The following is a 27,093-nucleotide window of genomic DNA, read 5'->3' as shown; positions in this document are numbered from 1 at the left end:
TCTCATTGGGGATTGAGAGGACGATTAAGTACTATCAGCCTCATGGTTGTTACCCACAACTGTTTCTTAAAATGTTCTCTCCAAGTCCAGCTTCGATCCGCTTTGATTTCAATTGTTTGATCCTCCTGATGTAGGCAGTTGGCTAGGGGTTACAAAACTGGTTTTCAGAAACTCCCTTTATAAACATTTAGAATCTGGGAAACTGGCACATATTGCCCTGCATACTGAAATTGAAATATTCCAACAACCTATTATGTATTTTATAAACGTTGCCCCAGTTTGTCATTTGCCTTTTAACTTTATTGTGGTGGTGGTGGTGTCGTTTTAATGTTCCAATGCTAAATTTAAAACAATGAAATATTTTTGTGGTTTCTGATTCCGTTCTTTTTTTCCAAATGCATTTTATATTGTTCAAGTTGTTTAAATATTTACCTATTTTTTCTGCTATATTTGCAAATACCTTTCTATATTTAAATATTTAATCTACTTGGCATTTGGTAAGTTATTCTAACATTTTTCACCAAATATTTACAAATATTTATTTTTCACTAGATTTTTATATTCTATTCTACTAGTCTCTCTGACCATTCCACTAATGATAATATAGTTGATTAATTGAACCCAAAATTTGGATATATTTTTCTAAGTGTTTATACTAATTCTGATGATATGTATTTCTTTAGTAGATGATTACTTTTTAAATAACCTTATTGAAGATGTTTTAATGAAAGTGTAAATTAGAATTTTGTTAATCACAGATTTCCTCTGATTTGCAGTGTAATTTTTGGTTGTTGAATGACAGTGCTTATATGTGTATGGGAAACTACCAGTTTTGATGATCCAGTCAAAGGAAGATTTATGACCGTAAACAAAACATTTATAATATGATGCCAGTGTTGGTGGATTGGTTTGAGCTTCACCTGCTACTTGTCAAAGATTCTGGTTTCTGTGACAGTCTCATGGTGAAATTTGAGGCTAATAATTAACTCTCTGGGTTAACAAGACTGAATGGCTGAAAGCAGCACACCTGTGTCTCAGACACAATGCAGCAGTGTCTGAGACACTGGGCCATGGTGTTTTTACACTGAGAGGGACCCCTGTGCTTGTATGCTGCAGAGGAGGCCAAATGTTGAGAGCTGCCACATGGTTGCAGGGCAGTCAAGGAGAATGTGGTCATCTTTGCCCAACCCCAGAGTCTCCTTTATCTGAAATGCAATTCAAGTAGCCACAAATAAGAAAGGACTCTGTCTCTAGGGAGTGACCTAAGCAGGGGATGCTGGAAAAAGGGAACTCGTGCTTTCCTGTTTCCAAAAGTGGATCAATACAGAGAAAGCAGTTTCCATGGGATATTACCGTAGAATTTTCATTTTTGTTTACCGAAGTGTGTAAGAAAGTAGGTGTATAAACACTTACAACCATTTTTATTATGTTAATTTCTATTTATTTACTCCCTACTTTTTCCTAAAAGAATTTGAGGTGTTTGTAAATATACATAATCAGAGAAGTCTTATTTTGTAAGATAATGATATCAGGGCAAAAGGAAAGTAAGAGTCAGAAACATAAAAGCAAAGGGGGAATAAACACATAGAAATGCCTCCTCTTTTTATCCTTTAATAATTGTAGAGTTGCTTCACAATTGACTGAATTTTCTTGGGCCTGAAAAAAGAGGTGAGAATGATGAAACTTCTTTTAAAAATCTGTTTCTTGATTTCCCACTGCTTTATCCTAAGCCATGCTTTAGGTCTGTTCTACCTACTCTTGAAGATCTGTCTGATGGAAATCCCATCCCATGATTGTTAGCAAAACCTTTCAAAATTCCAAAGATTTCTTCCATTTTGGTCCTTCCTCAATATGATTGAACACGTCCAGCTGGTGCTAATAAATTTTCTTTCCCATATAGAGATGAAATCTGCTTCTTGTAACTCTACCCATGATACTGGTTTATCTCCTGTAATCACACAAAACACTTCTTTCCCCACCCTTCTCTGTAAGTGATTCTTATGGCTCTCAAGCCTCATGCTAGCTTTCTCTTGGATAAACATCCCAAGTTTTCCCAGTACATTTTTTTTTTTTTTTAAAGATCCATGTTTCCCCATTCTGGATTTATACCTCCTCCTTTTGTTTGCCAAGATTCTAGTATTGCCTTATAAATTACTTCTCAAAATTAGAACACATTTGAGAGTAAAAGGAGTGCCTAACAATTACAATGAGACAAAAAGTGTAAACAGGAACCATCCCAGGGCAAACCAACATATAAGCTCTCCTGGCCAGAATATTACTTGAACGTGTGAGAAAATGAGGCGGACAAATTCTGAGCAGCAGAACTGCACATTTACTCTTACTTTCTGAGATCTGCATACTTTACCTTTTTTCTTTTAACATAGCTAAAGCTAAATGTTGTTGTAGGTGAGTGTTACTCTTACATGCCTAGTCTTGTTTCCATTTTGGCAACTGCATCTCAGTTTTTCTTTGGAGAAGCATTTCTCCCTCAGTTGAGTATACCCTGATTTCCAAGGGTGCATACATGACCCAGGTCTGGCCAATCAAAGCAACATTTCCCCTTACCTTACAACGACTGTTTTAAATGGAACAGAACATTAAACATCAACAACAGTGCCTGGTACAGTAATACAAAAATGCTAGCTCCTTTCTGTTTCTTAGCTTTAATGATTGGTGCATTTATTAACATGCCCTTGAATTTTTTCTGGGATTCATGCCATACTTGTTAACTAAATATTTAGGAAAGATTTCCCCTTTTGTCATGTTTTGAAAAAAAGAAAGTAATGTTTGCCCATTTCGAGTTTTCTGGGAGTTTCCCCATTTACTATGGCAAGACACTGACTTTTATAAAATTGCTGTGATTTTTCTGGACCTAGAGACTTGGTCGAATTTAAAATAGTTGGTCACTCTTTTACCATCTGCTTGCTTCTCACAGGCTGAAATTTCTTCCTTAGACTTACTTGCCTTTAATTTTTGTTTGATTCTAAGATGCAGGATAATATTATTTTTAACTATCCTAATATGCAGGTACAGGTAATGTGACCTTTTAAAAAAATTTTTTCCTCTCAGTTATGGACTCCTAAATTTTGTACTTGGCTTAAACCATTTTGTAAAAATACACCTGCATATGGTATATTAACATATGCATTATAAAAATCTAAGTTATATAAACAGGCATATAGTGAAAAATGGTTTTCATCCTTTCTAGAATGAATGCACTCTTTAAGAATGTATGTGCAGTTCTGTTGCTCTGAATTTATCTGCCTCGTTTTCTGACACATTCAAGCAATATTTTGACCAGGAGAACTTACGTGTTGGTTTGCCCCGAATGGTTCCTGCTTACACTTTTTGTCTCATCGTAATTATTAAGCACCCTTTTACTATCATTTTTAGGTAGTCTTCACTTTTACTCGGCATTTTTAGGAAGTCACTGTATGTGTGTGCGTGTGTGTGTGTGTATGTGTGTGTTTTGCACAAATGGTAGCATATTATACACACTATGTCTTGCTTTTTTATTTAGCAAAATATCTGGATACTTTTAAATATAAAATATTTATTAGAGAAGCTTATTTGCAATTACAGTATGTCTTGTTTTTAGATACATTTATTCAGCAAATATTATGCACTAATACACTATAGGCACTGTGTTTGAGAGATATATGGTGGTAAACGAAAGACACATGGTTCTTGCCTTGATGCAATTTGATCTATGTTGGTTATTCTTTCCCATTGAACTGGTTTGATGCTATAGACACTAAAGGCTTTCTTTTTTTAAAAGAAAAAGTGACAAAATAATACTCATTCCTTGATATAAATAAATAGTGTGTATAAAGGTACACAGGAAGGAAACAGCTTGGTGCTTGAACCATAAAATGTACTTTAATGGGACTAGAGGTAGGGTGTAAGGAGTGGAGATAAAGTTGGAGAGTCTTTACTGTATATGTAATTCCTGTGACTTTTCTCTGGGCCTGTGTGTCCTCAAGTATGGTAGGTGTACTAATACTGTGATGCAAGAAGCTTTTAGTGGTGTACAGACAAACTTTTTTTGTTTTAATAGCTATGTACTTATTTTTATACTTTCACTATGACAAGTGATACTGATTTTTCAAATTCAAAGATCACATATTTGTTATAAATCTAAGTATGTAAATAATGCTATAAGTACTACACAAATAAACATGATGACAGTTTTTATGTCAAAAGTCACAAAGGTAGTAATCAAATGACTGCAGTTGGGGAACACAGTTGTAGACAATGCTGGTGCTAATGCAAAAGTTTTGGAGAGGGGTAACAATCAGATTTGTGGTTTAGAAATATCACTTAGATTGCCTTGTAGAGACTGGATTGGCAGAAGTGGAATATGGAAGGTTATGCTAGCCTGGTTAGCAAACAGTAGAGGCTTTAACTAGGAAGGGGCATTGTGGAAGAAAACCTAGCTCTAAAAACAATATAATGTGAGTTGAGAAGGGAGTAGGATGTGAGGAAAGGTCCTTAATTCCTGGTTTAGGTGGCTGGACACTTAGATATAATCAACCAGAATATGAAATATAAGAGAAATTAATGAACTTTAGAGAAAAAGAAGAATTCAATCTTAGATGTATTTATTAAATTTGAGGTGTCTGTGAGTAGTTCAGCAGAAATGTCTAGTAGGCAGTTAGATTTGTGGTGCTGGAGCTTAATGGGAGCTTTTGACTGGAGATATGCCCTGGTGGTTAGAAGACACTCATAGCAGTGGAAGCAATGGATGTGGATGAGGCTTCCAGGGCATCTTGGGCACCAAGAGAAGAGAGACAGTGAAAAGGCCTTTATCTGAGTGCACCGGGACTTAAGAGTAGGTAGAAAAAAAGATGGCCATTTTATGGCTGGGAGTGGTTGAAATAATGAAACTATGGGAGAGGAAAATTTCAAGTATTAATGAATATGAGCCACAGTGCCAGAAGGGAGAAGCAAGAACTATCTACAAGATTTGTCAATTAACAGGTGTCTGAGTAGTACCTTGGTGTAAGATATGTGGTGTTTTTGCTAGTAAATTGGCTAAAGAAGAGAAGAGATTTTACCCCTGAAGAGGTAAACAATAAAAACAGAGACGAGAAGTCCACTTCTAAAATGACAGTATGAATAACTCTAAGAACTCACTCCCCATTGAAAAACAGTTGCTGATGAGAATTATAAAAAACAAAACAAACAAACAACTATTTAAACTCTGTAGAAATTATCACTACAGGGGCTTAACAGTAAATTTTTACTGGCAGAAGAAAGAATTAGTAAGCTTGAATAAATATTAATGGAGATTATGCAATACAAAGAACAGAAAAAGGAAAGTGAAGAAAACTGGTAAGCATGCCTGCACACATGTATTGGGAGTGCTAGAAGAAGAGAACAGAAAGAATTAGAAAAAATATTAGAAGAAATAATGGCTAAAATCTTTTCAGATTTCATGAGAAAATATTCATCCTACAAGCTCAACAAACTCTAATGGGATAAACAAAAAAGATACACACACAGACACAACATAGTAAAATTGCTGAAAGTCAAAGATAGAAAGAAAATCTTGAAAGCAGCAAGACAACACTAAATGACACATCACATACAAAGGAATTCCAATAAGATTAACATCTTATCAGAAACTTTTTAGTAGAAACAATGGAGGCCAGAAGACAATGGGATGACATATTCAGAGTTCTAAAAGTAAAAACTGACATCTGTCAAACAAGAACCTTATATCCAGGAAATGATCTTCCAAAAATGAAGATAATATACAGATACTCTAAGATAAACAAAAATGAAGAATTTGTTGCTTACATAGCAAATCCACCTTATAAGAAATACTAAAAGAAATTCGACTATAGACAGTATTAGGTTGGTACTAAAGTAATTGCAATTTTTTTCTTTTAATGACAAAAAACTACAATGACTTTTGTACCAACATAATAATTTGAACTCATTCACATGTGTGTAAATAAAGAACACTGGTAAAGGTAATTATGTAATTATAAAAGACAATGAAAATGCACATTTATTCCCCTTCATTAACTGATTTAAAAAGCAACTTTACAAAAGAATATGTATATAATTGTCTTGTGGGATCTATAACTTGTAGAAATATAATGTTTACTAATAAAAGTACAGAGAAGGTGATGGGAATAAAGCTATATTGGAGTAGGAAAATGACAAGAGATGGTAATTCAAATCAGTAAGAATAAATGAAGAGAACCAGAAATAATAGGAAGGTTACTAAGATAAACACTATGAATATGTGTTTGCTTTGTGCTCTTTTCTTGACTTTTTTACAAGACATACAAGTATATAAAATAGTGAATATTATAACTTGATGTTGGGTTTGTACCATATATAGATTAATAGGTTAATATGTATAATGATAAACAGCACAAAACAATAGCGCTATAAAGGAGTAACATTTATATGCCTCACTTGAATTAAGTTAGTATAAATCTCAAGTAGATTTTGATAAGTAGCACACACCTGTAGTCCTAGCTACTCAGGAGGCTGAGGCAGGAGAATCTCTTGAACCTGGGAGATGGAGTTTGCAGTGAGCCAAGATCGCGCCACTGCACTCCAGCTTAGGTGACAGACTGAGACTCCATCTCAAAAAAAAAAAAAAAAAAAAAGAAAGAAAGAAATATCTGCAAAAACAAGTTTTCAGAAGTGATTCTTCATTACAAAATTAAGCAGCACAGAGTATTTTATTAAGGCAGTGGAGAAGCCATTGCTGTGCCAAGTTCTTCAATGATATGCTTTATTTTGGTGATAGTGCAGAGTCACTAACTGCCATAGAAGGGGTGTCTGTGACTAGCAAGGATTAGTCTTGTCATCAGTGCCTGAAGTTTTCCTAGTAATCTCTTGGTTACAGTTGGCACTATCAATACTGAGAGACCGATGGAAAATAAATAAGTAGGTTTTATGAGTTGGGCTTCAGTTAGTTTCTTGACTGTGTGTGTGTGTGTGTGAACGTGCGTGCGTGCATGCACATACATATTCAGAGGATCAAGTAGCCTTCATTGATAATTTTCAGTATGTTAGAGTATAAATGTGGAGTTCCAAGGAAGGAACCACGTGGTATTCTTAAAGAGAGAAGCCTGGAAACCCCCCTACAGCATTTTCATTTTATTTCCATGCATGAAGAAAATCAATGGGCCTATAAGCTTAAGTAGTGGCCTGGGAGGTAGAAGATGCATATCATATCCTAATTCATCTTCACCAAGGTGTGGTCTCTTTTTCAACCTGGGGTTCCTTAGAATGAGGGGCTAGAAGAAGAAAGATGGTATATAAGCTCCCTTCCAGCTCTTTATCTTTGTGAATGAAGAGCAAAATGCTAATTATTCAGGAATTGCTCATCCTTTCTGTAAAATTTTAGAACTAAAAGAAGACATTTGGCCCAACCTCAGATTAGTTAAACTATTTGATTAAGGTCACATATTTAGGATTTCCTAGAGCAGGGTCAAGATTTAGTTAATTGGTTCCAAGCCCAGTGTCCCATCTGATTTTATTCTCTTACAATTATTGGGCACCTACCATAAGTGACACCCTGTGGTTAGGCACTGGCAATGTCAGAAGGCATAAAATTCAGTCCTGTTCTCAAGGAGATCATAGCCTTACCAGGGAAGGGAAGACAACTGTCTGGGGAGATATTGACAGATGCCAGCACAAACAGCCTCTGGTCCTTCAAATATCTTCCCCTCTCTGTTTTGCAACGCCATGTTTTTAGGCTTTCTTTTACATCTCTAGCAGCCTTCTGGGACTTCCTGGAAAAAATGCTCTGTATTTAGAGCAGGCGTCCCCAAACTTTTTACACAGGGGGCCAGTTCACTGTCCCTCAGACTGTTGGAGGGCTGCCACATACTGTGCTCCTCTCACTGACCACCAATGACAGAGAAGCCCCTTCCTGAAGTGCGGCGGGGAGATGGCCTCAGGGGGCCGCATACAGCCCGCGGGCCGTAGTTTGGGGACGCCTGATCTAGAGAAAAGAAAAGTCTCTATTGCTCCTTCATACTACCTGCTTTTCAGGTCTGAATTCCAGTTGTCAGAGACTGACATCTGTAGGAAGCTTTACTCTGGCACAGCAGAGCCATAAGCCCTTGAGTTACTTTTTGGTATCCCCAGAGGTTTTAGAAAGGATGATGTCTTCTTAAAATGCTTTTAGATTAAATAACTGGGTGCCCATCATGAGGCCAAAAATTAATCCTGGATCTTCTGCTAACTTGCTTTGGAAAAGTGATGTAACTACTAAGTGTCTTGGTTTTCCAGTTGCAAAATGAAGATAATATTTGCCAATGTATCCTCTTTTCAATGTTGGAGTTCATTAGGTTTAGAACTATTATATGACACTGTCTCCCCAGGAAATGGCATGCATGCTTCTGGCTTCAGTCCTTATCTGCATACCAAGAAGTCTACTTCCTAACTGCTGGTCCATCTAGAAAGCTGGGGTTAACACAGCTTGTTTCTGGCCCCACCTGCATGTTCAGTCAGTCACAAAATCTTACCACCTAAATTTCCTAACAAGCCTCCTGGAAATTCCTTGCTCTCTTTCAATTCATTCTCCATATCAGTGGTGTCCCAAGAGCTGGTTTGGAAGAGAGGTCTGTCTAGGGTGGGTGCATTTACTGTAAATAAATTAAAAGCAATAATAAACCATATTAAAAATCAGTCTTTTTTATTATCGAGCTTGGGGGAAGGGATGTGGGAACTCCCCTTTTGTAGCCAAGTCAGACAGAAGTATGGCTAATCTGGGGACTTGGTACTCACTAATCGTGCCTGAAATGAGGATATTCTTGTGAGACAGCTCTTAAACCTATGGAGTCTAATGTGAAGTCCTGGTAGTTAGTGTTAGAATTGAATTAAATTGTAGGCTTCTTGTTGGTGTTAAAGAATTCAGGAATTGGTCATTGATATGGAACCCCCCACCATCCCTAACATTCGGTGTTAGAAGTGTTGTGAATAAAAATAGCTCACTGCCCTGTATATAAGGGGGTATTAAAAACCATCTGCTGTGCTTGGCTGTTGAGAACCATGGTGCAGTGGCCACAGTAAGAGTTTTTAAAGCTCAGGTCTGATCCTTGCTTAAAGCCATTGGGGTCAAGCCCTCACTGTGGCCTCTCAAGCCACGCACAGTCTGCCGCTGCCTACCTTGTTGCCTCATCTTGGGTCACTCCTCCCTCACTGTCTAAACCATACTTTCCTGCCTCAAAGCCTTCTCACACACCATTTCCTTTGCCTGGCGCTGTCTCCCTAGGTGCCATGCTCCCTTTTACCCTGTAATTTCCCATCCTCCTTCCTACTTCAATAGAATATCTCTTCGTGGGGAAAGCCTTCTTTGGCTTCCTAATGTAGCCTCCCTATGATCTCCCCACATGCTATATTTCTTTAGCATTAAACAAGGGCCACTAAACATGGGACCATTTGACTGCCATCAGCCTTCTACAGCTAGATTCTAAGTAGCCTGAGGACAGGCACAATATCTGTATGGTGGCATTTCCACTGGGACTTCAATGCCTGTCCCACTGGTGCTCCATAATCTTTGTGACCAGTGAGAGGACAACTGGGAGCAGGTCCTTTCCTGGAGGAACTGACAAATGGAGTACTGTAAGGTCGTTGTGTTTTTGTTTTTCCAGTTTCTAGGGAGGCAGATCCAGATCACCAACTGCCTTGTCTGGGAAGATGGTGGGCTGGTTGCTGAGGCTTGTCATCAGTCCCACTGTCTCACTCTGCATTGCTGCCACGAGCGGCCAAGCCATGACGAAACATGAGCTGAAGAGGCTTTCCTAGCAATGCAGGGATGTTCTTCAGGTACTCAGTCACATTATAGGACACCTCTGCTCTCCTTGCCAGGGGAATCTTGTGGATTGGATTTGAATGTTTTTTTTTCCCCCTATCTTTCCCATAACTCCCCATGAAACAGTATTTAATTAGCATGGGATTGTATAAAAAATATAGTATGTTGAATGGGTACTACGTTCACTTGGCGTAAAAAATTAGCATGATATAAAAAGATATCATTTGAGAAGTCTCACTCTAACCCATGTCATATTAGTTTCCAAGGACTGCTGTAACAAGGAGTCACAAACTGAGTGGCATAAACATCAGAGATGTACTGTCACACAATTCCAGGGGCTAAATCTGAGATCAAGGTCCTGACAGAGTTGGTTCCTTCTGTGGGCTGTGAGAGAATCTGTTCCATGCCTCTCTCCCGTCATGTGGTTTGTTGGCAATCTCTGGCGTTCCTTGGCTTATAAAGCATATCTTCAGTCTCTGCCTTCATCATCTTTACATGGTGTTCTCCCTGTGTGTGCGTTCCTGTATCCAAATTTTCCGTTTGTAAAAGGATAACAGTTATATTGGATTAAGGGCTCACCTTTCTCCAACATTCTCTCATCTTACATGCTGAGGCACTGGGAACTTCAAAATATAAATTTTTGGGATCACAGCTGAGTCCATAACACATATTTTACATGATACTTTAATGTCTGATTAGACATTTATGTGGGTACAAAACACTTTATGATTATCTCAGCATAGACAGTAACTCTGATACAGACAGGAGGCAAGGAAATACTGGGTAGAAGAGGGCACTTCCCCAGAAAACGCACCACCCTCAAGACTAGAAACCCACAGACATAGAAGGGAACAAGTATTCCTGTTTTCACACCCAAATGTTACCTTTTGGCCTGCCATGGCCTCCTATCCTGTACTCACATAAACCTCAAACCCCAGACTCCACAAGCAGATGAGCAGACGAGCAGAGGAACAGAAGAGCGGCACAGCTGACAAGGAGGGTCTGAGTGTTGAGAGGAGTTCAGTTGGAGATGGTCAGAGAGGGGATTGGTTGTGGCATGGCCAAACTCCAGGGGAAAATTATCTTCCCATTCCATTCCCTTTCCAGCTCCCCATGCATCCTATTGAGAGCCACCTCCACCACTCAATAAAACCTCCTGAATTAACAATCCTTCAATCTGTGTAACCCGATTCTTCCTGGATGCTGGACAAGAACCTGGGTACCAAGAGGGCACTGAGCTGGTTAACATTTAAGCTGTCTGCAGATGGCAGAGCTAAAGAAGCGCTGTAATGCATGCCCACTGGGGCTTTGGGAGTCGCAGGCACCCATCCCTAGACATTACCGTGGTGCCAAAGCCCAAAAGTGTTCACCCTGGCTTCTACACTAGCCCATCTGCATGCTGCCCCACCCATAAGGGGTTTGAGTACCTGGCAGCTGAACATATGAGCCACACCCCTGTTACATGTCCTGTAAGGGGGTTAGGGAACTCTTCCATTTCAACACTATTTTACATATATACTTAAAGTAATTTTTGCACAGTTTTAATATGCACTGACTTTTTCAGAAGTGCAGCCACCAGATTTACTGCAGAAATAGTGTGCTTTCTTATGTTTGGAAATTCACCAAGAGTTTGTGTCTTTAGAAAGTCATGTCATCAGTAGCACTGTGCATAGTATTTTTGTCACCAAGACAACATACCTAAAGCACTCTAAAAATACCGGGTACCTGCTACTGTCAAAATGATGTGAAAATGGATATTATTTTGTTACATAATTGTTCTTTTGGAGGTGGAAAGTATTTGATTACAAATGTTCTAATCCAGGTTTACCGCTATTTCCTCCAAAAATATTATGGGAGGTATATATGATATATGTATACAAACATTTGGTATATGTATAAAGTTACATGTTTGTGGCTCCTGGGAGGTACACAGCATAGTCATATTTTAAAATGCTCTGAAGATTCTACTATCACCTTTTAAAATTCCTACTAAGATTGTGAATTTTTGTTAGTTTCCCGTCCATCATTCTCATCCAATTGCTGGGGGCTGTGTCTGCTCTGCTTAATTTTGTTCCTGAGGTTTCAGAAGCCCAACATTATACCTGCATCTTCAGTTAAGGATTTGTAAGGGTGGGAAAAGTTCCTGAGAGTTTAGATACAATGACTCTTTAAAAACAGTGGGGTGTTAAGTTCCTTGTTTAGCATATGCCCCCCATACAATTAAGTTTGAAAATTTTCACAGACAGAAGCTGTCAAAAGAGATTTGAATATTCGATAAGAGTTTTCAGCTTTCACCCGCATTCACAGATGAACAATTTAGGAGGGCAGAGGCTGTGTGCTCTCTGTTGACATTCATGGATCAGTTGGTTTGCAAATATTGGATTCTTTTTGTTGTAATAACAAGCAAGTAGCAGCAATGCTACTCTCCAAAATAGCAAAATTATAATACACTCAAAGGGTCATATGTGTGCATGTATGCATTTAGAAATCTTTTTTATCCAGAGAAACAGCACATAATAGGAGCTTAGTAAAGATTTAATTAAGAATAATACTTTTTCAGGGCTAGAAGGACCCTTAGGAATGATCTAAGCTATTCCACCTGTTATATTTCCCTCTTTTTCAAGTGATGATACTGAAGCCCTCAGAGGTTAACTGAATTGCTGGTGATTGTTCATATCCTTGCCCTATTTTGAGAGATCTTATAAAAAACAAACTTAAGGATCTAGAATTAGAAATGCCATTTGACCCAGCAATCCCAATACTGGATATATACCCAAAGGATTATAAATTGGCCTATTATAAAGATACATGCATATGTATGTTCATTGCGGTACTGTTTGCAATAGCAAAGACCTGGAACCAACCCAAATACTCATCAGTGATAGACTGGATAAAGAAAATATGGCACATATACACCATGGAATACTATGCAGTCATAGAAAAGGATGAATTGATGTCCTTTGCAGGGACATGGATGAATATGGAATCCATGATTCTCAGCAAACTGACACAAGAACAGAAAACCAAACACTGTATGTTCTCACTCACAGGTGGGTGTTGAACAATGAAAACACATGACACAGGAAGGGGAGCATCACACACTGGGGTCTGTTTGGGGGTGGGAGCTAGGGAGGATAGCAGGTGGTGGGGAAATTTGGGAGGGATAACATTGGGAGAAATACCTAATAATGTAGGTGACGGGGGGATGGAGAGAGCAAACCACCATGGCATGTGTCTACCTATGTAACAATCCTACAAGATCTGCACATATACCTCAGAACTTAAAGTGTAATAAAAAATATATATATAAAAACAAAAAAACACAAAACTTCTTGCGTTTTTATACGGATGTCTTTTGAGGACTTACCTTGTGAGCCACTAGATGGCTCTCCAAGGAGTATCCCCATAAAAACTCTATTTTTGGCTTTTTTGGCACTGCATTTGTTTGCTTCAAATATCATAGATTATGAAACTTTAAGGCAGATCCTTCTTTATAACTACATTTTAAATAATTTTCTTTATGAGGACCTATAAAATAAATTTCTCAAAAAACTCAGACCTAAAGATATTTGTTATTATTTTGAATTACTTGTTTGGTATTACATAATGGAGAGTAGGATTCTACTTTCTTCTTTGCGTTGACCACTAGGGAATACAGACTCAAATTTGTTAAATTAAACATCTTAATTATAATCAATTAAATTAATTATATATTTAATTATATATAATTATAACATAGGATATTATAATTTTTATTTGGTAAACTAACCTAACCTGAGGCCTTATTTTATTTTTTCTACCCAGTACTCCCCTTTTTATTTCTATTTTCTCTTTTCTTTATTTTTATCTTACTGAATTGCAGGTATTTAAAAGTTATATGAGATACTTTTTAATATTAAACTTAAAAATCTTTCTTGGAACTATTATTTATTTAACACCAAAACATGCTAGGCATTGTCAATAGACCAACCTTAGAAGTTGTGGTAAGACAGGTTAGAATGATGGAGAATCTACATAGCTGTCTTTTTAGCATTAAAATAAATTTTACGGACCTACAGGTAGATAAAATTAAAATGAAATCAAGGTTATTTTGAACTCTAAGATCTCTTGAGCTAAATGGGAAAATGTCATATGTAATACATATTAAAAATATAATATTCCTTAAAAATATAAGAGTGAAATTAATCCAGAATTCTCTTAAGTCATAGAATAACCCTGGATGGGGGTCTGGGCTCAAATCTGACTTGAAAATTTTGTCATGGTATAACTCCATTCCACCAGAGATGTGGATGTTTGATTATCTTCTATACTTTTTTTTTTTTTTTTTTTGAGACAGACTCTCACACTATCACCCAGGCTGTAGTGCAGTGGCGCAATCTCAGCTCACTGCAATCTACGCCTCCAGTGTTCAAGCAATTCTCCTGCCTCAGCCTCCTGAGTAGCTGGGACTATAGGTATGCACCACCATGCCCAGCTATTTTTATATTTTAAGTAGAGACAGGGTTTCACTATGTTGGCCAGGATAGTCTCGATCTGACCTTGTGATCCACCTGCCTCAGCCTCTGAAAGTGCTGGGATTACAGGCATGAGCCATGGCACTCAGCCTTCTATAAATTTTATAGTCCTTGTTCTAGCTATAAATAGGGTTCTGTCCTTCTGTATTTTAAACAAGAATTCAGTTTACATTCCAACTAGTCATTATCTTGTTAAGATTTTTTTTGTGTAGGAAGTTGAAGAGGCAACTCCAAAGATTTCTTGAAAAGGTAGCTTCAAAATTGTGATAATTAAAAAAAAATTTTAAACAAGTTAACGGACTAATCCTAGAAACATTCAGAATTAAGACTAGAGACGTTTATGAGAATAAAATCCATGATATTAATATTTTATGTAAAAATGTGTACATATTTGGTTTAGGTATTTGTATTATTTTATAGGATTTAGCTTATTAAAGTAACAGATTATCCTTGTGATTATGATTTAAAATGTATAATTGACTAAATGTTTTATACTTGTAAGCCCACATTTTAGTTCTTGCCACTCTGAGCCCTGGTTTATCTCTTCCTCCATGCTGAATACTATAAGAAGTGACTGTTAGTGTAATTCAATTACTTACCAGTAAACAAGTAAATTGTTGATTTCTGGGTGCTGTTTCCTTTTGTGCACCAGCTGACTCATTTTCCCTGGATGTACTGTGCTCTTTCACACCTGTGTGTGGTTCTTCAACCTGCACATTTGTTCCTGATACCCACCACCAGTCCTATCTCTGCTTGGAAAAATCCAACCCCTCCTTTAAAACACAGTGGAAACGTCACTTTGCCTGACATCTTCCCTTTCTTCCTCTACAAGCAGGATTTCCTTCCTTCCTTCCTTCTTTACTTGCTTCCTTCCTTTCTTCCCTCCGTCCCTCCCTCCCTCCTTCCTTCCTTTCTTCCCTTTCTCTTTCTCTCTCTCCTTCCTTTCTTCTCCTCTCTTCTCTTTTTCTTTCTTTCTTTCATCCTTCCTTCCTTCTTTTCCTTCTTTTTCTTTCTACTTTTATTTTAGATGCAGGCAATATATGTGCAGATTTGTTACATGGGTATATTGCACCAGGTAGTGAGTGTGATACCCAATAGGTAGTTTTTCAAGCCACAACTCCATGCCTCCCTTCCCCTGTCTCCATTCTTGCTCCCCCTTTTCCCCTCTAGTAATCCACAATGTCCATTGCTGCCATGTTTATATCCATGTATGCTTAGTGTTTAGCTCCCACTTCTGAGAACATCTTGTATTTGCTTAGGATTATGGCCTCTACCTCCAGCCATGTTGCTGCAAAGGACGGGATTTCATTCTTTTTACAGTTGCATACTATTCCATGGTATATATGTACCCATTTTCTTTATCCAGTCTACCACTAATGGGCCCTGGGTTGATTCTATGTCTTTGCTATGGTGAATATAGTGACGAACATATGAGCACATGTATCTTTTTAGTATAATGATCTCCTTTCCTTTGGGTATATACCCAGTAATGGGATTGCTGGGTCAAATGCTAGCTCTATTTTAAATTCTTTGAGGAATAGTCAAACTGCTTTCCACAGTGGCTTAACTAATTTACATTCCCATCAGCAGTGTCTAAGGGTTCCCTTTGTTCCACAGCTTTGTCAGCATCTGTTGTTTTTTTGAGTTTTTAATAGTAGCCATTATGATTGGTGTGAAATGATATCTCACAGAATGGCTATTGCTAAATGCTATTAGCAATAAGTTAAGTATTGTTATTAAATTGTGGACTTGATTTGTATTTCTCTGATGATTAGTGATGAGGAGCATTTTTTCATGTGTTTGTTGGCTATTTTATGTCGTCTTTTGAGACGTGTCTGTTTATGTCCTTTGCCTGTTTTTTTATTTTTATTTTTATTTATTTTATTTTATTTTATTTTATTTTATTGCATTTTATTGCATTTTAGGTTTCGGGGTACATGTGATGAACATGCAAGATTGTTGCATAGGTACACACATGGCAGTGTGGTTTGCTGCCTTCCGTCCCCTCACCTGTATCTGTCATTTCTCCCCATGCTATCTCTTCCCACTTCCCCACCCCCCGCCCCTCCCCCATTTCCCCCCAACGGACCCCAGTGTGTAGTGCTCCCCTCCCTGTGTCCTTGTGTTCTCATTGTTCAGCACCCACCTATGAGTGAGAATATACGGTGTTTGATTTTCTGCTCTTGTGTCAGTTTGCTGAGAATGATGGTTTCCAGGTTCATCCATGTCCCTACAAAGGACGTGAACTCATCCTTTTTGATGGCTGCGTAATATTCCATGGTGTATATGTACCACATTTTCCCTATCCAGTCTATCATCGTTGGGCATTTGGGTTGGTTCCAGGTCTTTGCTATTTTTTTAATGGGTTATTTGTTTTTTGCTTGTTGCTTTAAGATCCTTATAGATTCTGGATATTAGACCTTTGTCTGATGCATAGTTTACAAATATTTTCTTCCATTCTGTAGGTTGTCTGTTTACTCTGTTGATAATTTCTTTTGCTGTGCAGAAGCTCTTCAGTTTAATTAGGTACCACTTGTCAATTTTTGTTTTTGTTGCAATTGTGCAAGCAGGGTTTGCTTCAACCTCTGTGCTTCTCTTATTCTGGCAGGAGTGAAGAGCAGCAGAGACTGAGGCAAACCCTGCTCGCACAATCCTTCAAGGGCAGATCGTGACTTCAGCCCAGAATCTAGTCCTTAACAATCACTTAATACATGTTAAATTGAACTAACTTAATGAGTTCAATCAGCATAAATTAAAGGTACTAACCAGCTAGATAACAGATCATTAATTACTTCATCAACTCTTATTCAGGATTCTATAACATCACAGAGAATTCTGAGAGATTTTGTTTTATATTTTTTGTGTTCTATAGAGAATTGTATTTGAAGAAAGACTTCTATATCACAAAACAGCATGAAAGCCACTGATTCTTGATAAGCCCCTTTATTTTAGATGAGTAAGCTGAAGTTTTTAAAATGTGAAAATAGAGATATCTGATTTCTCTCAAAAAATGAAAGGATCCACCAACACAGGTTCCCATCCTTGAAAAGTGTTAAGCTCCTGGAATCCTCTCCAGTTTGCTGCAGTCCTCACCACTCCCTTTAGTTTCTCTGTTGCAAAAGATGAATATCAAGAGCAGCATCAAACCCAGAAATGCTGACTCTGGCATATTATGGTCATACGCCTGGCCTTCTCACTTCATTAATGTTACTTGACTGTCACTGAAGATAGTTAAACTTCAGGCTCTAACTTGTGCAATAGATGTATTTCTTTGAAGTATAATGGGAAAAATGTTTACAAATCAAACTTTATCTAAAATGCATTTACTTTGTTACTCAGAGGTATCAACTGTAAATTCTTTTGTACACCAAATAAGCAAAGCTGCTTATATGTCTATTGCTTTGACAAGACCTACATCTTAATTTGGCATTTAATTCTGAGATCTCAACTTGTTCTGTTAAAATTCTGCAAAAATTTCTTCCTTTGATGAGTATAACATTTACTTTTCCACAGGGAAAGCTTGGGTTCAGTGTGATCGTTTTTTCTTTGCAAGTAATCTGTTTGTCTGGCTTTCTTTTCCTGCATGAATAAGATCATATCACTTATAAAATTTCTATCATGAAAATAAAACTATTGCCAAGACAGGTTTAAGACTGAGCAACATTCGTTTTTGCCAGGGACATGGTGAGCTGTAAACTCCAACTCTCTTTCATCCTAGAAAGTTTTCCCTTTTGTACGTAGTTTTATAAAAACAGTTTTATTGGCATATAAATGTCGTATAAAATGTACCCACGGTAAGTGTACACTTCAATGATTTTTGGTTTCAGAAATTTTCTATTATCCCCAAAAGTTCCTTTGTGCTTATATAAAGTTATTCCCTACTCCCAACCCCTAGCTCTATGCAAGTCCAAGCCAGGAATGTACTTGTCCCAGACATGACCGCAACCCTGGCCAGCTGAGTTATTGGCCCTCCCTCTCCCTAATCACCAAGACCATCACCTTCACCAATACCACTGGGCAGGTGTATCTCTACCACTTCAAATCAAATAGCAGCTGCCTATCTTCATAACCTGTCCCCTGCCTGAGAAGACTTTTGTGGACACTGAGCTGGAGAAGCCTGGAGGAAAGAACTGGAGCAGCCTCAGCCATAGCCAGAAGTCTCACCTTTTTATGTATGTTAGATCTTTGCTTCCTAAATTTTTTCTTTTTTTTTTCCTCAAGGATGTCAGTGGCCAACTGATGAGATCTTTGTGCTCTGTAGTCTGTTGCCATCTCTTTTTATCTTGTAATCGTCATCTATTTTCTCATGGAGCTTTTCTAGTTTGTCTCTGGTCTCACCCATTCTGCTTTCTGGGATGTATCTTCTGCCCTGCCCTGCCCTGCCTTGGAGAGGATTTTCATTAGCTGTTGCAGTATTAGTTTCTTTACACTTATTTAGTTTTTATACTTGTGTGTGTCCTTGCTATCTACGTTTTTTTTTTTTTTTTTTTTTTTTTTTAGATGGAGCTCCACTCTTATTGTCCAGGCTGGAGTGCAATCGTGTGATCTTGGCTCACTGCAACCTCTGCCTCCCAAGTTCAAGTGATTCTCCTGTCCTAGCCTCCCAAGTAGTTGGAATTACAGGCATGCACTGCCATACCCAGCTAGTTTTTGTACTTTTAGTAGAGATGAGGTTTCACCGTGTTGGCCAGGCTGGTCTCAAACTCCTGACTTCAGGTGATCCACCTGCCTTGGTCTCCCAAAGTGCTGAGATTACAGGCATGAGCCACCATGCCTGTCCCCTATCTACCTTTTTATATCAACCTTGCACCTCCATTACTTCTATTTCCATCATTTTTATAATGTTATTTTCTTCATGCTTTTGAAAATAAAAGTGCTGTCTAATTTTTTTCCTGATTCCTTAGTATTAATTAGAATAATTTTCTCTGCATCTTTACGGCAATAATTTCTTTCTTTGATATTCAAATGTTGTATTTATGTAATCTTCCTGATTACTCAACCTTGAGTGAAGTGTGACTCTGTTCTGGTGTTTGCCAGGTGATAGGACCCACATATTCTATTTGGTTTCTCTCACTGTCCACTAAGGTACCATCAGAGTTCCTTCTCCAGAATATAAGCTGGAAGTCAAGCAGATACACAAGCCCACAGGTTGAAGTTTTTCATGTCTGGAAGACTTTTATCCCATTCAATGCTACTCTGAAGAGGCAAGACTACTTCTCTTCCCATTACCTAGTTTTCTAACTGTGAGCCAGTGTAGTTATGATGAAAAACTTTGAATCAGCATGCAGGTCTTGGTGCATTAGAGGCAGAATGTGGGGAACTCCATTCAGTCTCTAACGTGGACTGCTTCCTGTTTCCATCCCCACCTGTACATGACCTGACCTCACAGGCTGCAGTGCACTCACAGAATGACCAAGTTTAGTGGCTGGGTATTACAGGCTTCAACATCGATCTAGTAATGAAGCACTGAGGAATTCTCAGGGAAGAATTCCTTCAGAAAAGAAGATCCTTTTCAAGGAAATAGGTCTCTAGCATCATGGTAAGCCTTCCTGGCTCTGTTGCTCTCTTTCAGAGACCCATGTATGAACTCACTGAAGACATTATCTAGTACAGCCCATCTACATTACAGTTAGTACTAATTCCTCCCAGTCATTAAAAACATCATTGATTTATATCCTTAGTTTTCCACTGCTATTGTATTTTTTCTCCATGTTGATATTTTAAAGTGGAAGGGTAAATTAGTAGCCAATACAATTTTTAGTATTTTAGCAAATACTAAAAAATTAGCAAACACTAAAAATATCCAAATATTGATTAAACTGATAAAATGCCTTCATATTCAGAGGGAAGGTGTTTTCCATGACCTTTAAGCTTTTTAGCATAAATTTCAGAAAAATACATTTTCTGCTCTAGTTTACACAGTTGACCCTTGAATAAGACAGATTTGAACTGTGTGAGTCCACTTATATGTGGATTTTCTTCAGACTAACCCCTCCTGTTCCTCCTCCTCTTCAGCCTACTCTGTGAGAAGATGACAAGTGTGAAGACCTTTATAGTAATCCACTTCCAATTAATGAATAGTAAATATATTTTCTCTTTCTTAGGATTTTATTAACATTTTCTCTAGTTTATTGTAAGAATACAGTAGATAATACCTATAACATATGAAATATGTGTTAATCAACCGTTTATGTTATCGGTAAGGCTTCTGTTCAATAGTAGGCTATTAATAGTTAAGTTTTTAGGGAGTTAAAAGTTATATGTGGATTTGTGACTATATTGGGACTGGGATTAGAGCCCAAACACCCACGTTGTTCAAGGGTCAAATGTATAGAGAGTAATATTTTGGAAGAATGTGTACTAAAACAATGAGTCTCAAATTTTTTATGTATTGTGCTTCTCAAATGTGGATGTGTGCATGCATTCTCTGGGATCCTGTTAAGAGGCATATCCTGCTTGTCTAACAAGCTCCCTGCTCTTATGACAAGGAAGGTGACAGAAGAACTGGGGTGCTATGTCCAATCATTCTTGTTCTGATTGCCATTCAGGAAGACCCAAACTGGGAAAATTCTGCAACACTGCCATTTCCAGACTTACAGAGAGCCTGGTGTTTCATGACCCCTACTCCCAAAGGAAAAACTGTCACCAAATGATTGCTGTGTCAATAATTGTGTGTCATTTCATGTTCAAACACTCATGGCTTTTTTTAATCTGGGAGGAGACTGTTAGAGTAAGGAGGTGGCAACCACAGATAAGTCTTATCATTTTCATGACACTAATCATAAGTTTTTATTTTTATAAAGCTTCTAAGGGTTTGAAGTGGGGTTTGTTTATAGCAGGTGACATCTTAAAAATTCACAGACAATCCTTTGAGGCCTTGGCTAGAGCAAGAAGTCTCAAAGCTCCATGAGGTTATGAAACAAATACACTGTCTTTCAAATAGGAAAATAGCCAAGTGCGTGTTTGGAGCTATGGGAAAAGACAGTGAGTGATCTGCTTTTAAGAAGGTGGCTCTGCTCTAGGAGAGCTGACTTGATGCTTTAGCATTCAATAAAAATCCTCTTATTGATTTGCAAGACAAGTTGTGTTTTCTACACCACAAAATAGATTCCATTATAATTCTTTGTTTGCAAATTATGGCATTTTTATGGTGTCAGGTTTAAATCAGAACTAATTTTCAGAATGAGATTGCTTTTATCCTTTTGTCTGCTTGATATTAGCCATTTTTGAGACCCCTCCCACAGCAAGATTACTTCCTTATTCTAGTATTTTCTTTAGAGAACTGTGCTTATTGTTGACAATTTCAGTTTATGGGTTATGTTGTGGCTAAGAATTGCAAAGCATTTATTTGGAAATACCTAAAAAGTAAACTTGGAACCTCACATAAAAGAAATAGTGGCATTTTCAGTAACAGTGCCATCTGAAACTAGCCTGCTGGGATTATTTGGACAACAGATTCAGGCACAAAAGTAACATACCAAGGACGTTTTAAAGACCGTAGGTGTTTGTAAAAAGCAGATTAACATAAGTACCACTGACATCAATTCTGTAGACTTGAACAAATCATTGCTGTTATTTAATTTATCTTACTATCTAGTATTTGTAAAGTATCTAAAAATTAAATTGTACCTATATCAAAATAAATCAGCTCTTTCTGACGCCAAGTTCAAGCTTTGTATATTCTCTACCAAGGAAGTCAATCTTTTAAGAATCTTTTATCTTTCTCTTTAAGAAACATAACAATTTGTTGTCAGCTTAATCTGTCTCTCCCTTCCTGTTACTGTCTTGCTGCCTCTAGCTCTTTCTCTTCTTTGTCAGCATTTACATTGTCCTGTTTTCTCTATGCTAAATGATATCCCACAGTTGTCAAGATTAATTTTTAATACAGATATTTTATAACTTTTAACTCTCTTCCCCAAATTAACCGGTTTTTATGATTATTATCTTTTATTAATATTTACTATTTTACTCTTTCATTTTGCATCCAGTGACTATGTTCTTTTTAAATATCTACTATCAGGTTCAGTTCATAAACCAACAATTCCCAAAGATTTTTTTTTTTTTTTTTTTTTTTTGAGACGGAGTTTCACTCTTGACCCCAGGCTGGAGTGCAATGGCCCTATCTTGGCTCACCGCAACCTCCGCCTCCTGGGTTCAGGCAATTCTCCTGGCTCAGCCTCCTGAGTAGACAGGCACACTCCATCATGCCCAGCTAATTTTCTATATTTTTAGTAGAGATGGGGTTTCACCATGTTGACCAGGATGGTCTCGATCTCTTTACCTCATGATCCACCCGCCTCGGCCTCCCAAAGTGCTGGGATTACAGGCATGAGCCACCGTGCCCAGCGCAAAGAGTTTTGCTACATAAAAATAGGAATACCAATTAATACCATAGACTGGAGAATACCAATAAAGGGTGATTATATGTAGGCAAAACTGCGTATGTTTAAAGAGATGAAAGAAGAAAGAATTGTTTAATATAGGCTATTACATTTCTGTAAAACAATCAAGGTGAATTTCTACTTTATCATGTTTCATAATTAATCTATATGGAATAAAGAAATAAAAATCTCACCCAATTATAATAAAAATTGACCAAGAATAGAACATTTACTCACTATGTGGAAAAAAATAACTTTTTTAGTTTTGAAGAAGTAAAAGCAATTGTTAAAGGATGACTGACAACTTCAAAAATAGACACGTTTAAAAATTTTATATAATTAAAAAAACCTAAGGGACTGACATAGTTACTATTTTAAAAATTGTATACCTATAAAGAAGACACCCAAAATTTAAAGGATAAATTGTAAGCTCTGCAAGAAAAAAACATTTTCTTGTATTTCACACACAGTAGATATGTAATATGAATAATTAAATGAGTACAGGGAAACAAATAGAAAGCACACTTTTAAAAGCTTGTCATTACAAAAATAAATATGTGAAATAAACTCTGGACAGTTCAAATATGCCAAATGAAATCATTGTTAATTAATACCAGTGCAGTACACATTTCTTGAAGTGGGTCTTTAAATTGGTTTGCACCTTTTGGAAGGTAATATGATAATTTGTAATAAGTGCTAATAACCCCCATGCATAAATTTATCTTAATGAAGTAGGTAAGGTTAAATAGGTCATATGTACACATTAAATGATAAAAATATTTAACATTTCCATATTCAGTATCTATTTCTACATTAAAGGTGTTCAATCTAACTTTATCTGCAATACTGTTAGGAGAATGGTTATATGCATTTTCACTTTGCACAAGGTTATGCTATGAAACCGTGCAAATAATATAAATTCTGAAGATATGTGATGACTGTTTCTTAAGTAAAAACAGAATCCAAATTATTATATATTATGATTGTAACTATAAACCAGTCTATAAGTTCGTAGAAAACAATATGCATACAAGCAGAAATAAAAGCAGTTTTATGAGGGTGGTAGACTTATGGTCTTACTGTTACTGTTTTATATATTTTTAATATTGTTAGCTTTAATTAAAATATACAAAGCAATCCCTCTACTATATATCGTATATATGTATATACATATATACATAGATGCAAATATTATTTACATTCTCGTAAGCCTAGTAAAGCTGTTGTTCTCCCAGGGAAACTGTAATAATTAGTTATTGACTAATAGACTTTTCACTAACAGCACTGTTATACTTACTACTGAATATTTATAAGAGAATGGGAAGTGCAGTTTTAACTAAGGGTCAAGGGGAGCAATTCTTTTTAAGAAACCCTTGGAAGAAATTATTTTGAAGTCTGTTCTCTTCTAACATACCCGTGAAGCACGAAGCAGGTGATTGGTTCCTGCGTACAGAGAATGGGGCTTAGAGACATTCAGCATGTGTTTGCATCAACACAGATGGGACCATTTTCAAGTGGATTCACTGGTGATTATTCATCAGTAGATAATTTTCAACATTGAAAATATTAACTGTACTTATTTTTATGTCTTGAATTTATTGGTGGTTTAAAAATAGCTGGTTTATTGAGATATAAATTACATACTATAAAATTCGCCCTTTTTAAGTATACTGTTCAGCATTTTTAGTATACTCATGGAGTTGCGCAACCATCACCACTATCTAATTTTAGAATATTTTCACTACCCCAAAGAAACCCAGTACTCTCTAGAAGTTACTTCCTATTACCCATCTCCCAGTTCTTTCTTTCTTTTTTTTTTTTTTTTTTTTTTGAGATGGAGTCTCACTCTGTCACCAGGCTGGAGTGCAGTTGTGTGATCTCGGCTCACTGCAACCTTGCCTCCTGGGTTCAAGTGATTCTCCTGCCTCAGCCTCCCGAGAAGCTAGGATTACAGGTGTGCACCACCACACCTAGCAAAATTTTGCATTTTTAGTAGAGATGGGGTTTCACCACATTGGCCAGGATGGTCTGGATTTCTTGACCTTGTGATCTGCCCACCTTGGCCTCCCAAAGTACTGGGATTACAGGTCTGAGCCACCGCACCGGCCCACCCCCCCCAGTTCTTAACAATCATGAATCTACTTATTCTGTCTGTATGAATTTCCCTAATCAGGATGTTTCATGTAAGTAAAATCATATAGCATGTGGCCTTCTGTGTCTGTCTTCTTTCACTTAGCATAGGGTTTTCAAAGTTCATTCATATAGTAATATGTATCAGTACGTCATTCCTTTTTATGGCTGAATATTTTCATTATATAGAGTTACATTTGGGTTGGTTCTACATTTTGGCTGTTGTGAAAATGCTACTACAAGCATGTATGTACAAGTTTTTGTGGGGACATGCATTTGTTTTCAGTTCTGTTGGGTGTACACTTAGAAAAGAATTATTGGGTCATATGATAACTGTGCTTAACATTTAGAGGAACTCCTAGACTGTTTTCTAAAGCAGCTGGCACCATTTTATGACCCCATTGCAGGTGGCTTTTACTTTTTTATTTTGTTTACTTATTCTGTAATGAACATATATTAGATTAATAACTAGAAAGTCATTTTTAAAAAACCTATGAGCTTTGATCTGAGGGTAACAAGCCTGATGTAATGAGGCTTTATTTTTATTTCATTTGGTGCCATCTTTGTCTTTAAACTGAACAAAGTTTTAATACTGAACAAAGACCCTGTCTTATGCAGTATACATATATATATATATATATATATATATATATATATACACACACACACACACACACATACACACACTGCATTTTATATATACACACACACATATATATGTATAAATAAAATGCTATTGTGATCAAAGAGGAACAAATTCTTTGTTGAGGGAAAGAATCTGTTCACAATCAGTTTGATCAAATGCGAAAGCTCTTTAGTAAAAGGTGTGGACTAAATGGTCACAGGATTTTCTGGACAAGTCATTGAATTTCTATTCTATATATTCTCTGTTACACTTATCTGTTCAAGTACAGTAAAACTACCTCTGCTGATCGGGTGGCTGAGAGTAGTGTGGGAGAGAAGGATGAGAAAGCCTGGATGTACGTGGGAAAATTTCATTTCAGTACATTTGGTGTCTACCTATATATCTACATGTTAATATTTATATCTATATGAATATCTACATGTATATCTATGTGTATACCCATACCTATATTGTTATCTGTTGAAGTTGACTATCATAATTTGGACTAGTGCAGAGTCCTGAAGTGATTTGCTTTGATAAATAGGTAAGTGTGATTTATATGTAAAAGAACACCTCTGAATTGCATGGGGGAACCGAAAATAAATAAGCATAGGTTTCTTATCTGTCATAATTACGGCATATGTGATGAATTGGTGAAACTAAATTTGTGTGAGTTTTAGGGCTCAGTAAGAGCACCATTCTGAGCCATACTGAAACCTCAGGGAAAAGGGAAAATCAGTATTATTGATACTTTTTTATTGAAAGTTTTGACCTTTTGTTAACTGTAGATTTTGTGTGCATTATTTTGATTTTTAAAAACAATTGCACTAACTATTATTTACCTTAGTTATGAGATTTTTGGTGTCCTTTTAAATTTTGTACTGATTGGGAGTGTCTCATTGTCTTCATCCAAGTCCTAGCTCTAACTTTGACTAGACTTTTAGGTAAAGGGGCTAGAAAATGGAGTGGCATTTTATTTGTGGAGAAACCGAGTCATAGGTTAGCTCATTTGACGTATTCATGTAGTGAGTAATTAAGAATCGGATGAGTAACTCCTCACTCCCGTTCTTTTATCAAATCAGTAAGTGATACTCCCTTGTTATATATTTACTAAGGTTTGACTCCTTTGGCTTCATTACCATTTCACATATTTGAATTAAAAATGAATGATTTCTAAATTTTTCAGTATTGTCTCTGGTTTTTAAACAATTATAAAGTGAGCAAAATTTTCCTAATCACTAGCAGTTGAGCCCTTTTCCCTGGTTTTCCAGGATTTTCTGGAAAGGAGAAGTACTCTATTTTAAAGCCAGGTAAGGACCTGATATTACACTGGAGTGGGGTTTTCTGCGTAATTCTTTCATTTCTCTCAAAGAGATTAGGGACAAAATCTCTCTCTCTCTTTTTCTTTCTCTCTCTCTCTCTCTTTCTTTCTTCTTACAGCTTTTCAGTTTGAAAGTGAGATAGTTAGAAGAGCCAGAGGTTTATGAAAATTTCAGCGCATTGAAATGTTTGTTAAACCCATTGGAAGAACAGCACATCCTGGAACTATTATTGACAAAGCAAATAGTGACTGACATTCAGCGTTTATGCTGTTTGCTCTGTGATACTGCTGGAATGAGTTTATGTCACACACACAGGAGTTACCAAGAGGAG

The sequence above is a fragment of the Saimiri boliviensis genome, chromosome 2 (assembly GCF_048565385.1).
Source record: "Saimiri boliviensis isolate mSaiBol1 chromosome 2, mSaiBol1.pri, whole genome shotgun sequence".
Lineage (NCBI taxonomy): Eukaryota > Metazoa > Chordata > Mammalia > Primates > Cebidae > Saimiri > Saimiri boliviensis.
Note: the sequence above shows the minus strand (reverse complement) of the source record.